Source organism: Varroa destructor, unplaced genomic scaffold, assembly GCF_002443255.2.
Source record: "Varroa destructor unplaced genomic scaffold, Vdes_3.0 BEIS01000003.1, whole genome shotgun sequence".
NCBI classification, from domain to species: domain Eukaryota; kingdom Metazoa; phylum Arthropoda; class Arachnida; order Mesostigmata; family Varroidae; genus Varroa; species Varroa destructor.
Genome location: NW_019211456.1, coordinates 53252571 through 53266184, shown reverse-complemented (window position 1 = coordinate 53266184; position 13614 = coordinate 53252571). Strand labels below are relative to the sequence as shown.

At 39.5% G+C, this 13614-nt stretch overlaps 1 protein-coding gene across 12 annotated transcripts in view; it reads right to left on the bottom strand.

Annotated features, from left to right (window-relative positions):
- Nucleotides 1-13614, bottom strand: part of LOC147757130 (calcium uptake protein 3, mitochondrial-like) — a 229805-nt gene that overhangs the window by 40069 nt on the left and 176122 nt on the right. For 3 of the 12 annotated variants that reach the window (XR_015325265.1, XR_015325268.1, XR_015325271.1), the window contains 2 exons: nt 12665-13076; nt 1434-11852 (listed from right to left, as the gene is read on the bottom strand). The exons of the other annotated variants lie outside the window; for them this stretch is intronic. The gene's annotated coding sequence lies outside the window, so the exon portion shown is untranslated. Of the gene's footprint in view, nt 1-1433; nt 11853-12664; nt 13077-13614 lie in introns of those variants that run through there. 12 annotated transcript variants of the gene reach the window in all.

Sequence of the window (13614 nt, the reverse complement as noted above, 5' to 3'; positions counted from 1 at the left end):
AATTTTTGACAATAATGTAACGGTGCATCGTATAGGAAATTGACAGGCATAAATGCTAGCACGGTTGCGACCAATTGTGCCAATAGGTGATGGTGGTGGTTAATATAATGTTTTTTTTTTCTTGCCCTTTTGCTTTGCTGTTTCTGTTTTTTCTTGGAAACATCTTCATGCTTTCTTTTTGAGAGATTAGAATCAAGCAGTGTTGACGGCCAAAAAAGAATTGATAGAAACGCGCCGAGCCTCTGATTACAGCTACCACGAAAAAGACATTATTTCGTTCTTGATACTGAAATTAATTGTTGGTTTCCGGAAAATTGTTAGCCTTTAGGTAGGTGTGCTGTCAGTGATATCTGTAAAGTGTGCGCGAATCTGGTAGCATGTATGCTTAACCCAGTAAACTTTTCGTTGTTTTTACATCTTTCATAATGTGTTATTACACTTATACATCCTCCACAGCATTCTCCGTGTTATATCTATATTTTGCCGCCTAATTTGTTGGTATTTATTATGCGACCACTTGATAGATATGTGCTACTATGTGTGTTACCCCCCGTTGTAGTCGGCCTTGACAGTGAATTACTGTGGTCACTCGATGCGACCATCTTTACCGATTTTTGAGTTATAACCATCATCATAACGGTGGTAACCGGGCTAAGAAAATGATCTGAGAAGTCATCGTTGGGCGAACCAAGAACACGAGCAAATGGTTTTACAGACGGCGTCGTTGTCAATTGTTGAGAAATCCGAAGTAGTTCAATAACACCAAAGAGAAACATACTATTTAAATATAATATATCTACTTCAGTCTACTTTTGCGCAAAAGGCTAAAGGCAAAGAACAGCCTTTTACTAAACTATTTACCTACAAAAAATGTTAAGGCGTTGGGTTAGACTAGTCTCTAAATTGGAAGCTAAAAAGGAAAAAGGAAAAATAATTTTTTAGTTTAGATTTCTTTAGTAGAAGTATAAAAGCGTAAATATCGATATATATATATATATAGTAATTATGGTTTTCTATAGACTACCTGAAAGTCCACTCCATAATTGGAAAGTTGTGCTGGACTTATACTAGAGGAGAGCAAAGCAAAACTTTAAGCCATTTCAGATGACTATTAAGATTTACTTGATCGGCCGCGTTACGATAAGGTGACGCACGTTGCGCCTATAGTTAGTAGAACGCTTTTAATCTACTGCTGGCCATTTAAGCTTTACCTTATTTTTCTTTAGTAATGCAGAATTTTTTTACTTAACATTTTTTGTATTTTTTTGTAACTGTAACTGTGTATTATTATTTCATCAGCAAAGCTTTTACGTTCACTTATTGAGTTATTCCTTCCATTTTGTTTGGTCAATTTATATTTGTAAACCTAGGTAGGTACTAACGACAAAGTCAAATATTATATATCAGAAATAAGATATATTAGAAACCATTCGTTGCTTCGAATTATGGTCGTTTATTCAAATCGCTAAATTATACATTTACATTTAACTCTTGAAAATAGCTATGCCGAATGGCCGAAGAAGTATTTTCGACATTTGCTTTATTTCACATTTGTTTCGATTTCAAGGAGTCCAAGCCATTAAGGATAATCTATTAAACCAATCACAAGCCATTATTTCCTGGGTGTACAGTAAATCTATGGCTAAAGGTATTTGAGAGATATATAAAAGGTCTTAGGTAATCCTCAATAAACTCGGAATATCAAGTTTTCGTAATTTCGGTCAAAGGTGTCACCTTTGAACATTGCACGCCACTTTTGAGTATCATTCCTAGCTATAGACTCCTCGTCGTAAAGATTTTCTCAAACATCACGCATCTACCCCGGTTTGTTGCGCTAGCTTTTTGACCTAAGGAACAACGAGCAAGAAGTGCACCCGGCATACCCACCATGGAGCTTTAGTTAACTGCAGCGATTTGCCTGATCTAAATTGTGACAAGCTGTGTACTACTTTGTACTCAGCACGCCGGGACTAAAAAAATTGGCCAATGCTTTCTGGCACACAATTTTGAACCTTGTTTGCGCTTTGCACTTTTTATATTAATCGGAGGTGTTGAATAGGTGCGCACGACTATCTACGGAAAGTTTCACCCCTTAAACCGAACCAACATATATATCTAATGCAATTCAAGATAGAAATTGTAGTCATTACCGTAATTTGCCCTAATTTTTCAGATTCGAAGTTTTCGAATTACACAGTGCAAATACGGTAACTCTTGTTTGCGATGCAAACCTTTGATGGGCATGCCGACTGTATAAAGCTGTTTTCTAACAAATAGGCGGAACCTCGATGCTCATGGTCAGCGGCCACTTATTCGATGAAACTCGTCGAAAGGTTATATCCAAAAGCAAAAATGACTTTCGTTTTACTAAAAACTTTCGGTCAATTGGTGTGGTCTGCACTTGTTACCACATGTATCTCAAACTTATCTGGTTACCCGTTTTACCTAGTTACAGCGGTAATGTTACAACTGCAAGTAATGCATGTATTATTTACACAACGCTAATGCTTTTAATAAATTACGCTAGGGTGGCTTTTTGGGAATGCACAGCACAAAGAAACGATCTGTTCTTTCTTGAAAAAAGAAATTCTTTTTTATGAAAAAAAAAACTCCGCGTACAAAGAACTTACTATCTAATCGTCTAGTTCAGCGTTTCGCAGGGTAAAGATGACAAAATGCGATAAGTCTGTTAAAAACCGTTTTAGTTAATGAAATGTCTGAAGTTAGCATAATTGGATTCGGTCTTGGACGCGCTTCCTACTGATGTCAGATCCACAAATATAGGACAAATAAGCGTATGGTAAGTTCACATAAATATGTAATGCTCTACAATATTGGATTATCATATATATTGTAATATATCGAATACTATGGTTTATAAATACACGGCCATATGAGCGCAAAGCGACACCTCTCATTAATGAACAGAGTTTAGTTACCATTAGATGTGCTTTAGTATCCGATCGGTACAGCGCAAACTTCTATCCAGCACAGACTGTTTCTTAAAACCTCCTACTTTATGGCGAATTCACTTTACGGAGAACGGACGAAGCCACTCCCTTTTTTTTTATGTTAATTAACGAATTGCGCTAGAAAAGTTATCAACAATACCACTAATGATAATTATTATAATCATAATTATAATCATGGTGATTGCGACGATCAGTATGATTACTTTTTTTTGGCTAAAAAGAAGTTCGCGATGTTTTTGTTTGCACTACAACTGAAGCTGTTCAGTAATGGTCAGTGATCTCTAAGCTAGTAATAGTGATAGCACCTGTTGTAGCTGTAAAAGTAGTGGTGCTGACGATATGATGATTCTATAGAGAGTGTCATATACCGGATGGCGGCTCCAATTTCCCTGTTTGTGGTTGTGATGGCAGCTGCCGCGCGGCGGGGGCGACGAAGCGCCACAGAAGTCAGCAGAGTGCTGATGACGGCACGAACTACCGGGGTTTCAACTTAACCCCCCGTAGGGTACGTAACCTTCGTGGCTGTCACTCAGGCACTAGCGCCGCCTCTGGATAAACGTAGGGTCATCCGTCTAACGTCAATTGCAGCATCCACTTTTAGGTAGATGACACTGTCGGCAACAACAGCCACAGACGCCGCCAACAGGGCTGATGTCATCGTGGACACAGAGAACAACACGATTTCCTTAATGCGCACACTTTCAGCATTTACCGAAAACAGCGGCTGGTGTTTGGCCGAATTTATCTCAAGCAGAAGTCATAGGAGTTGTAATAATAATTGAACCAGATGCGATTTGTTGCTTTTCGCAACGGAATTTATTGACATTGTCGCGATGCATTCGACATTTGCTATCACGTGTCACCTCCACAAGGGACATAGCCGTCGCTATTCGCAACACAAATTCAATCGACCATTGATAATACATGTTACTTTGACTGCTGCCACTTACACTTTCACGGCAATAACTTCTAGCCAAAACAGTAAAAAAATCAAAAATGGTACAACAGCTGCAAAAATAGGCTGTAAGACTTAACGTTTATGAAGGCATATCCGGTAGATGATTGGGTCTATCATTTAGTACTCAAACAGCTACTATGGAGGCTTCCTGTTTCTGCCTTAAACGTGAATACAAGAGTACGGCGCCGGTAATAGACGTACTATGATTTTATTAATACACCTAGTTCGACGATTATTTAGCAGACATGTCCATGTTTGCAACCCTGTATAGGATAGTTTAGTAATATGTTAGATGATAGCCATACTTTTTAGTAGTAATTAGGGTAAAGTAATTAGGGATCTTTTATGTGATTTTTTAGGTGTATCTACCTCTATACTGACGGCAAAGTACATAATTATTTGCGTTAAGCCTCTATTTTTCAAACGGAAACGGTAAGATTTCAGCCCGCTTGTAAAAGTAAAATGCCCACACGTACCCAGTCGATAGCCTTCACCAAATACAGATTTGCTGTAATACAACTGACGCCTAATTTATTTCACCTAATATGTAAATACATAAAAAGGAACGATAAATGTATATACTTTAACCTCAGCGAAGTATTAACTCTTGTTTATACTACTGCAAAAGGTATTGTGGAAGTTTGCAAGGCCATTAATAATTAAAAAATTACGAACAAAGTTAATACAGGCTATTAAACTCTATACTCATCGCTTGAAGAAAAACTGCAGCGGACTTAAAAAAAATATATGTGCAATGAAAATTAGTAAATCGTTTAGCAGTTCTGTAGAAATAATGTCTTGGACCAACATTATTTAGCACTTGTGTACCACGCATTTTGTATATCTCTATTTTTTTTCCAGTTTTATAACAGTAGAAATACGATTTTAATTTTATACTTCGAGAAACTGCAATTGTTTTAATGGTTCACAAAAAAACAAAATTCATATTAAGGTTTTGAAATTCCTGTACAACGGTCTAAAAACATTTATACGTATTGAATACTAGATAAATATGTGCTAGGTACGCTCGGTTAATGTATGCGTAATTGCGGAGCGATTATTACCTCAATTTTAATTTTTTTACCACTATTACAAATACAGTGAAACCAGCAACTGATTTTTATACACCCTAGTGTTGGCTTATAAAAATCTTGTTTTTCAGGAATCCATTCACATCCACATCTTGTTAACTTATGCAGCCAGCTGGGTACGTGCATCGTTTCTTCTGAGTAAGTGCAGTACATTTCAAAGCGCTCACTAAATCACCCGAATCCGACAAATTACGATTTGGCAAACTTCTTTTTATAGATAGCTTGTATATTCTATAGCACTAAGGAAACGTGACTATTAACGTAAATTCGTACTTCCATTATATTTTGTAAGCGGATTATTGAAAACGGATAATGTAATGTGTTAACGCAAGCAGTCCAGCAGCAACAGATGCATACAACCCCTTACCATACAATAGAGGAGTCATTTTATTATAAAAAAATTAACTGTTTTTGGTTATGATTATTTGGCGAATGGCAAGTTTAGTGTAAATAAGTTTGGCATGGAATGCCTAACGGCGACACTGATACCGAACGTATTCGAAAAAAAAAATTGGGGTTTGACACGATAATCATGTATTCTTTCGGAAACTAACTACTAGTATAAAAATCACAATAAGTACCTACCGGAGAAATTACATTCTAGGTAGTTTCCGTTCACTCCACGAAATTGGCATCTTCTCAGTTGTGATTGTTTTTTAATTTAATATCTCTTTGGTTTTCTTGAAAACGTCACATAATCTCGAGATGTATCGGACAAAATAACAGTTGAACAATTTAAGTTTTAATGTTTGCGGTTGCTTCCGTAACTGCGTTCATAAATAAGATCGTAGCTGAAAATTCAAGTATCAAGCGTAAACATGTGCGGTTTTAGAAGCTGTAAAGAGCCCTCACGAGGACACAATTTTTAAGTTAAAACATATTTTCATATATTGTACCCTCTTGAAGTAAAAAAAATACTAATTTCGACAAGACTAGCAAGTAATAAAAAAAAATGTCTATAAAAATGGTCCAGCGAATTGGACTCGAACTGTGGTTTGATTGTGCCCTGTTACCTTGAACGATGCCATGCTGACTAATGAAAACAATACAGCCCCTCCCCATCCCGGCAACTAACTGAATTAAGAAGGCATGGTCTAGCTAACAAGTGCCCATCTTTTTGAGTGCATTTCAAACAAGCATAGCACCACGCTGGTTTAAGTATCAAAGTTACCGAATTATTACTAAAAATGAAGAAAGGAAAATCTAACGAATTAAGGAAGACTAAGAAATTTAAAAAAAGTGAGGATTTATTATCGAAATTTATAGCTACCTGTATTTTTGCCAAGCTGTTTCATAGGTCCCTTGGGGAAATCTCAGATAAGCCCAACAACACTCACCTTGATTGGACTCCTAGCAGAGGCAACTCCTAGATGCTATACTTAAAAAAAAGCGGTTTTAAAAGATAAAAAGCAAACTTGTTCAGATAAAAAAACAAATTAGAAAAGTTCACTAAAAAAAATGGAATTACTATGAAAACAAACACTTCCTGAGAACCATTATGTGGTCTATTTTTAATTTTTTTGCTAGAAGTACCCCGCAAATAAGTTTCTGTTACCATAAATCAACAGTTTCAAGAACAAAGATTATACCGGGATACTGACGAGACACAGTAGTGCAAAGAGCGTATGCCAAGACTAAATTAAGCAACTGACATCTATATACAACCAGGAGTAAATCTTTGACAGCCTCAGTTTTCTGGCCTGTTAGCCGAAGTCGTCTGAGCGTGGTTCAGCGCTTTCGTCTATCGAAACGTTTACCTTCGCCAATGACGTGACACTTGCGTTCGCACCGAGCGCACCGTATGTGTCCGATAGTCTCCTGTGAGAGGAAAGTAGAAAGAGTTCTTTCTTGCCACTGTTAACAGTCATTCCCTCTTCTCTTAACGTTTCTATGGCCCTCCGTGTGTTACCACCGACATAACGATTCTATTGTAGCTTCAGACAGAAGACAATTTATTGGGCCACTTAGCAGAGAAAGGGAAAGGGCTGGATTTGGGTTCGTATTAAAAGGTGTGCGGCCACTGAGGGTCGATCAGTGTTCGTAGACAGCCCCGTACCACAAGACGCCGGGCTATCGTAAGGTGGAGTTCTCTAATCGTATGTGGTCCTATTTGGGCCCGCTGTACTCTCTCTGTTATTAAATCGTGCATCTCCGTTGACCGTGATTGTTCCAGGGACTAAGTGTCGTAACGATGAAGTCCATGCTAGTAGTGTGTTTAGCTGTACTAACGTCAATAATGATGTTTGCAGTCGTGGAGGGTGACAAGCACAAAATTATCAAAAAGATCGTTTTGAAGAAGGTTTTTAAGACTCTAAAAAATGCCAAATTTGTACCAATTGTCGTTCCATTTCATTTAATGAAAAGCCAAATGGAAGAGGGCTGGCAGTCGGGTGGCGGCCACGGCGGCAGTCATGGTAGTGGCAGCGCTGGCGGCGGTGGATGGTCAAGTGGTGGAAGTGGGGGCGGAGGAGGCTGGTCAGGTGGAGGCGGCGGAGGCGGCCATGGAGGTAGTAGTGGGGGAGGAAAACATTCGTTCAAGATCAGCGTACCAGATGTAAAAATTGGAAAAAGTCATGGAACCGATGTGCATCAGCTTCTCGGAGCTCTCTCCTCTATGACAGGTGGAGGCGGGGGCGCTGGTCACGGAGGATGGTCCGGAGGGGGAAGCGGCAGAGGACATGGCGGTGGCCATTCATGGAAGATTTCAGTGCCCGACGTGAAAATCGGCAAAGGTCATGAAATTCCGCTCAACTTTGGTAAGGGCGGCGGTCATACTGGCGGAGGTAACGGCGAAAAATGGAAGGTGACTGAAATTGGTGGCGCAGGACACAGCGCGTGGTCCGCCGGCGGCGCAGGCGGATTTGGTGGTGGCGAAAAATGGAAAGTGACTGAAATCGGTGGTGGATTTGGAGGGGGCGGACATGGAGGCGGCGGCGGATGGCCCTCTGGTGGTAGCGGCGGCGGTTTTGGGGGCGGTGAAAAGTGGAAGGTGACTGAAGTGGGTGGAGGATTTGGGGCCGGCCACGGAGGTGGAGGAAGCTTTGGAGGTGGACATGGCGGTGGTGGAGAGCTGCTCAAAATCAAAGTCATCGACGGCGGTTCTGGAGGCGGTGGTGGCGGCGGAGATTGGGCATCTGGAGGAGGCGGTGGCCACATAGGAGGCGGTGGTGCTAAAGCATTCAAGGTACAGGAAATTAACCTCGGCGGAGGCGGAGGCGGTGGTGGCGGACACGGAGGAGGCTGGTAACCTACCTTCAACTGCTCTGCGAACAATTATCAATACATTATTACAGTTGTAGTAGCAAATTCCATAACAGAAATCATAGACACAACTTTGCGCTATAATTTTCGTGTAACTCGATAGTTGTGGCTCATGTCGAGATTCGTTCTTGTTGGGCACTCCAGTTAGCCTCGTCGAAGGAGTCACCCTTGTTCTACGTAACACATCTGTTACATTTGTGCACAAGAACAACAACGGCAGCAACTGCTGTTGATCTATGAGAAGAGCGATCAGATCTCTCGTTTATTTTGGTGTACGTTCTTTTTGTCCCAATGCTTTGGTTGCACGTGATTATGATCTTTTACGATCTGCACATAGTTGGTTTCCTGTTCATCTTGATTTTAAATTCATATTTTTTAGTTTTTTTTTTACGTTACGTTTCCGGACGTAGCTTAGTAGATATATCACTGAATTTCGGAAATTTTATAGTATTTGTCTTTCGTAGTTGTGTATATTTAATGTTTATTATTAAGCCGAAGTTCAATGAATCGCACAAGTGAGGATCCGAGTAACTTAGAGGGCTAATACAATATCGTAGGCTTTCTGAATGTCAAAACTTGCAAAAATCTGCTCATTACGAACGAATTAAGAATTTGCGTTCACCCACCGTGAGTCTCCCCAGTACTCATGGTATTAATTGATCAGGAACGCTTTTGCAGTCGTTAATAGAGAAAATTAGTTATTGCTTGTTGCTTATGCTTACCGTTAGAAAAACAAACGAATTAACTAGTGGGTCAGCGAAAGTCAACCGACGTTATTCAGTGCTGGCCGCTATAATCTTTCTCACTCGAGTCTCATTACGCGTCTATCTATGTCTTCTGAATCATGTCATTCGGTTACGCTACAGCATGATGTAGCTTACACAGTCTGATGGTCTGCGGATGGTTTGATTTAATAGTCAGATACTATGCAGAGCAAGGTACAGCAGCAAAAAGGAAATGAAATCTTGCCCGTTGCTGCAGTGAAGATTATCTTGGAAATCTGTCCCGTATAGCAGTGTCCAAAAATGTGGCGATCTGTTAAAAGTTGTCGCTAACGTTGTTCAATGTTATTTTAGTGACTAATCAAAAATCAACGTGCCATCTACTTGCACAATTGTATCATTGTTGGTCCGTGTATATACCACATAGCTAGTTGGCTGTAATTGTTGTTGACTAGCAAGAGTTATCTATATGTTATTTGTGTGATTGTGTGATAGCGTCTGTGTGTGTGCGTGCGTATATATGTATGCTTGAATTTAAGCGAGTAAGGTTGCGTTTAACTGATTGTTTGATATACATGTTTACGGTCACAAAAAATCTTCAGCCGACGGAAGTTGACTGCATCGACGCTTGAAGACACACGACTTAAGCTAGTCCTTGTCATTCTCAAATCTCTGCTGAACTACTGTTGTCATCGTTGTTTTTCATGTTGCCTGTGACTAGCATTGCGTTTTATATTGGAATGGAATCTACTTCAATATATTTCTTGCTCATAGTGAAAAATGTCGATTATACTATTTATGTGTCGGAGTTGATAATTACCCGATTAGTCTATGTTGTTACACAACTATTAAAATGTAATAAATTAATGTTTGTATCCCCCTTATACAACTAGCAGTTATTTTATTAATTGACAATTTCAGATTTTATGCAATTTTCAGGCTATTTAAGTTTCCCAGACACCAACCTGGATTAAGATATTAGGTCATGAGCTAACTCCACATAGGCAGTCTCGCAATATCACGACTGTTAGTCATGCTATTACGTCACACAAGAAGGGAAAAGACGGCGGCACACAAATGAAAAAATGCGACGTCAACCGTCCAGATTAAAACATAGTGATTTTTTTTCGGGATTTTATCGGGAACACATAACCAGTAACGGTAAATACTATCAGGGGCAACAAGTACATGCCTTCCTGTTTATTAACCGGCGTCGAATGATTTTTTTCGACACCCTCTCCCTCGTCGTTATTCTTTTCATCTTAATTCAATTGTTGTTATATCCCGTCCAATTCGGTGATTGCATTATATACAATGCCATCCATCTGTCCATTTATACTTGCAACCACACATTATGTTAGGATTTTGCTGCTGCTGCTGCTGCTACTCTTGTCAAACAATCATGTCACATTTCGCTCATACGAAACCTTTGATTGAACCGTGACGAGTTTGTATGGATTTAACTGGCTAACTGTTTCTAGTTGTTGAACCCGATACGGATTCTCTCTTCCTCGCATTAGCAGCAAGTACTACTGCGGGCGGGGAGAGGGGTTGGAATCGTCGCAGAGGCAGTGCTCGCAGTAACACGGTCAAACTGCTGGGTCGTCAGTTGGGAATCTATTGGGCAATGGCTCTTCCTAGTCTACTTGCCAATCTACTAGCCCGGGTCAAGGTGTACGAACTACGAACGAACGAACATAGTACCATCAAATGCAGTTGTAGTTGCCTGGCTGATTCTTTATGGTAGTGATGTAGTGACGAAAAAACAGATTTCACTGCATCGTATGCTACAGAGGTAGCTATCTCTACATGGACAGACACCATGCGGTCTTACGAAGCTATCCCCCAGCATCCATCTTATTTCCGCACAATGACTAGGGTCATCCCCCAAAGACGGTCAACTACACGTAGTGTAGTCATATTAACTGAAAAAGCAGAGCGGGTAAGAAACGCAGCAAGAAAACATCAAGCAGCGAGCTGCCGAATTTATCGCTGCTTCGTTAAGCCATTGCTCCGCAAACGACGTTGTAACGGTTGTTTTAACAGCAGACAGATGCACAAGGCAACTTGTGAAACGTTTTCACCTGTGACCCTTAGGGCTTCAAAACTCGCTCTTCCGGATGACCCGCGGTCTATGCGATTTTCCTGCAAAACATCCCCCTCCGATCCCGCACTTCATTTTACCTTTCAAACGACTAGCATCACCACCCTCGCTTTCCGAATGTTGGCAGGGCGTTCATTGGCACTTTAGCTGTAGGTACTCAATGTCCTTACCAAAAAAAAAGCAAAAAAATAATACTATTTACACGAAAGCACAATATTAAGTTGGACCGGTTGGGGTTAATCTTACCTTTCTTGCCCTCGCAACTAGCTATTCATAAAACCAGCAAATGACGACGAAAAAATGTAAAGGAAACAAAAAAAGAAAAAAAAAGTACGACTTAATGTTTATATCTTTGTGGCATTTGTAGAGGTTGACAACAGTCGAGAGACACCACTAACAATGGCAAGTTGAGTAGTGTCGATAGTCGCGTGAACAAGTTCATCATTGGTTCATTCGTATCGGTGTGTTATCTTCGTTAGTAAATATCATTGTTGCTTGTTTTTGTCAAGCTCGGTCTGCGGGAAGTTTCCGCGAAAAGTCTTCGTCGTGATAAAAGGCAGACGTTTGTTGAGAAACTCTCACTTACAGGCAAAAGAGCATAAGATTAATGATGAGCACAATCAACATAATTGGAAAAGCAGTTTAGCAATTTATGTTACTTAATAGCTTTGCTATTTATATAAACAACGAAAGCGAACACGGAAGGAGCGGCTCATGGCCCTCACACAGCTTGATTTCTCGCTTCTGCAACCATATAGGGGAAGGTCGTTAGCAAGTATTAACGCAATTGTGATCACGGATTATTTCTTATTCTAAAAAATGCCAATTTTTGACGATTTTGAACTGAATGAATAGCTTGTTATATTGAATTAAAAAATCACTTTATTTTAAAAAAATTGAAAAACATTACAGTATTCACTTGTGCTCGGAAGTATTATATTCGAGATGTTGGGTTTTGTTGTTGTTTTAGCTGTTTTGTTGAACTTGTAGGTTTATTTACATGTGATTTAGTTAGAAAAGAAAGAAAGCCAAAGATAGAGTTATATAATATATTTCTGTAAAACTTAAAGAATAGACAAATCAGTCTTCGATTAAACAATTTAGTCAACGATGTTCCCTTTCTATTTCTTGTCTTCTATCTTCAATCATCATTATTGGAATGTAAAAGGTCAAGGTGTAATACAGAATGAAGCAGTGAACGAAGTCATAGACTTGAATGGAAAGTGCACATAGATAAGTTTCACATGCGCGTTTTCAACATATTTAAAAATTCGTCCGGAAAGCGTGATTAACAAAAGTGGTACCAACATGAAGACATTAGTTAACTTTTCCTTTATTCATCAATACGCGATGATTCAAAGCAAAACGGCACTGTAGAATTTTTTAAAATTAAGTTTTGCCAGTTCTCATCGATTACAGACAGAATGATGACAGAAGGCAGTAAACAGAGAAAGAGAAATTTCGAAAACATACAAGAAGTGTAGTGTATTACGGGGTATACATTATTTGTAATGAAAGCGCGACTGATTAGCATTTAACGTTTTAATGCAACTAACCGACAATTCCGGATTGTACTTCTCGAATATCTTTTATGTGTTTGGTGAATCTCTGTCGCGTTCCTTTTAGATCCAAAACTCATGAATGTGTAAACCAGGCTTATTCGTGAAATCCTCGTCCGCCGTCCAACTTTGCTTCTCTCTGGATCGTCGAGCATGCTCTGTGCAATGTCCTACAGTGAAGAGCTGTCTTATTTCAACGGAGCTTGAAGTACAAAGTAAACGGTATTCGGGACAAGACATCTACACAAATTATTTGTATCCACAAGCCATTGAATCTTCGAACATAGAAAGATCCGTGAAGTCTCATGCGACAAGCGTTAAGGGTCTCCCCTAAATTTCTAATTGTAGTCAACGCCTATTTCCTTTCCCATGTATCTTGTTGAATCATCAAGCAGTACTGGAATACATACTGGAAGAAAATCAGCAAAGGTAAATAAAAAATTTTGGAACCACGCTATTATCGAAGCAAACAATCGGCGGCAGGTCGTTCTTGCAGCTACACTAGTGCTATAACAGTACCATAGAAATATAAAAATGGTGTTGCAAATGCATTGCACAGCTGTTCCCGCTCTCTACGGAAAAATGTTGGGTATCTCTCGGTGTTGAAGATATGTGAAATGAAAATTTTCAAAATGTCCACATACTTTCCCTCTCTCTCTCTCTCTCTATATATATATATATATATAGTCACAGTCGAGTTTGACCGAAGACATCTTGCACCCAAATCAAATATCTGCATACGTTTTTAGACAATTCTGAAAGAACAGCCACTCACTGAGATGTATGGTGCTAAGACTTTGAACAATTATGCATAAATCAGGTATTTGACTCCGTTTGTGCCGTTTATGAAGAGACATAAATGATTATAGGTGAAGTATGGGAATTAACGTTACTCTCAGCTCTTCGATGATAAGAACATCGTTGTGACCACAGATTATTTTGAATAG